At 35.6% G+C, this 2,255-nt stretch overlaps 1 pseudogene; it reads left to right on the top strand.

Annotated features, from left to right (window-relative positions):
* Positions 1-894: 894 nt before the first annotated feature.
* LOC141520235 (olfactory receptor 4F6-like) lies at positions 895-1,826 on the top strand (annotated as a pseudogene).
* The last annotated feature ends 429 nt before the right edge of the window (positions 1,827-2,255 follow it).

The raw sequence follows: 2,255 nt of genomic DNA, 5'->3' as shown, positions 1-2,255 counted from the left end.
AAGTCATTAGCTAAGTACAAAAATTTGTTGCCACTGAAAATCTTTAAAAAAATGCATCTTATGCTTTCAAGGCAATTTCCCAAAGAGATTTTACAGAATTATTTTGGACAATTGAAAGACCCATATTGAATATCTTCATTCTCTACACTATTCCCTGGAATTAATGTCTCTAGCTTCTATTTATCTCATTAGTTCAATATTTCACATTTCAATTAAATGGCATATCTCTGTTTACAGCATCTCTTTTTCCCCCTAGAGATATTTAGGTGAACCCTTAGGACCCTAAGGAGCCCTGGACCTAGCTAGAATCAGTAAGACCTATGCCTGAAATGTACCTCAATTATATTAATTGTGTGAGCATTAGCAGCTAATTCCATTAAGATAATTTGTAATCTAAAAATGATAGTGTTGGATTAGATGGTTTTAAAGATTTCTTTGGGTTCTATTGTTTTTAGGATAGGTTTGTAATGTTTGTTTTTATTTTGCAAGGCAAACGGGTTAAGTGGCTTGCCCAAGGCCACACAGCTAGGTAATTAAGTGTCTGAGACTGGATTTGAACCCAGGTACTCCTGACTCCAGGGCCAGTGCTTTATCCACTGCGCCACCTAGCCACCCCTTTGTAATATTTGTTAAAAAAAAAACAAATAAAAAAACTTAGATCATTCTTTTATCCTCTCACCTTATCCATCAACAAAAAATAGAAGCACAAGTCAAAAAGAACAGTATTGAACCTTTTCCAAGATTATGAAAATGTTGTTTGGTTAATGATATATTAAGGTGACATTTGACTTTGCTAATTTGTACATGTCTCAAAGTAGGATACTAATATTATTCTCATGAATTCTGATTCCTGTATCACCTTTTCCCCTTAGGTAGTTGTGCCTATTGGAGTCAATGGATGGTGAGAATAATTCTGTAGTGTCTCAGTTTGTGTTCCTTGGGCTCTCTGATTTTATGGAGATTCAGTGTCTCCTTTTTGTGTCCTCCTGTGTTCTTTATGTGGTGAGCATTCTGGGAAACGTGCTCATTTGCTCACTGTGATGTTTGATTCTCATTTACATTCTCCCATGGATATTTTGCTTGCCAATTTCTCTTTGAGTGACTTAGGTTTTGGCTCAGTCACATCCCCTAAAATGATTTGTGACCTTTTCAGGAAATGTAAATTAATTTCTTTTGGGGGTTGCATTGCTCAAATCTTCCTTATTCAAGCATTTGGTGGCACTGAGATGGTGTTACTTATAGCCATGGCCTTTGACAGATATGTGACCATATGTAAACCTCTCCACTATTCAATCATTATGAACCTCAAAATGTGTATTTTCCTTTTAGTTGTTGCCTGGATCATTGGTCTCATCCACTCCTTGGTCCAATTGGCTTTTTTTGTCAACTTACCTTTTTGTGATCCTACTGAACTGGACAGCTTTTTCTGTGACCTTCCCTGGTTTATCAAGTTAACCTGTACTGAGACTTATAGATTGCAATTCATGGTCACTGCCAACAGTGGTTTCATTTCTCTTGGATCCTTCTGTATATTGATTATTTCCTACATTTTCATCCTGGTAATTGTTCAAAAGCATTCTTCTGGTGGTTCTTCCAAGGCTCTTTCTACTTTAGCTGCTCACATCATGGTAGTGATTTTATTCTTTGGTCCATTAATATTTTTTTATACGTGGCCATTTCCTACATCAAGCCTGGCTAAATTTCTTGCTATCTTTGATGCAGTTCTTACTGCATTTCTGAACCCAGTCATCAACACATTCAGGAACAAAAATTTCACGGTGTCAGTGGGAAGAGTATGTAACTGGTTTTTAAAGAAGGTTGTTTAAATTCATTTGGGTAGTAAAAATTGTCAATCCTGAGAGTCTTCTTCAGTCTGGGGTATCCCAATTAATCCTATTGAATGTTCCGTAGTTCTTCTAAATTTAACATAGTTAAAATCTAATCTAACATAATAAATCTAGCATTTATATAGTTCTTTAAGATTTGTAAATCATTTTATGTGTGTGTAATCTTAATTGTACCTTGCAACGTTCAGCTTTCTGAGGTTGGTGTGACCTACCAGAGTCTCACAGCTACTAAATGTCTGAAGCAACACTTGAACTCATGACTTCCTCACTTTAAGTCAGGAAGTTATAGTGCTGGTCACTATGGTACCTCATTGCCTCATTATTTTTCTCACTCACTTCTTTTCTGAACTTCTTTCTTTCTTTTTTTAAACTGCTGTACTTTGTTTTTTTTTTAATAAAAGAAAGATT

The sequence above is a fragment of the Macrotis lagotis genome, chromosome 4 (assembly GCF_037893015.1).
Source record: "Macrotis lagotis isolate mMagLag1 chromosome 4, bilby.v1.9.chrom.fasta, whole genome shotgun sequence".
NCBI classification, from domain to species: Eukaryota; Metazoa; Chordata; class Mammalia; order Peramelemorphia; family Peramelidae; genus Macrotis; species Macrotis lagotis.
Note: the sequence above shows the minus strand (reverse complement) of the source record. Positions and strands in the feature narration are given on the sequence as shown.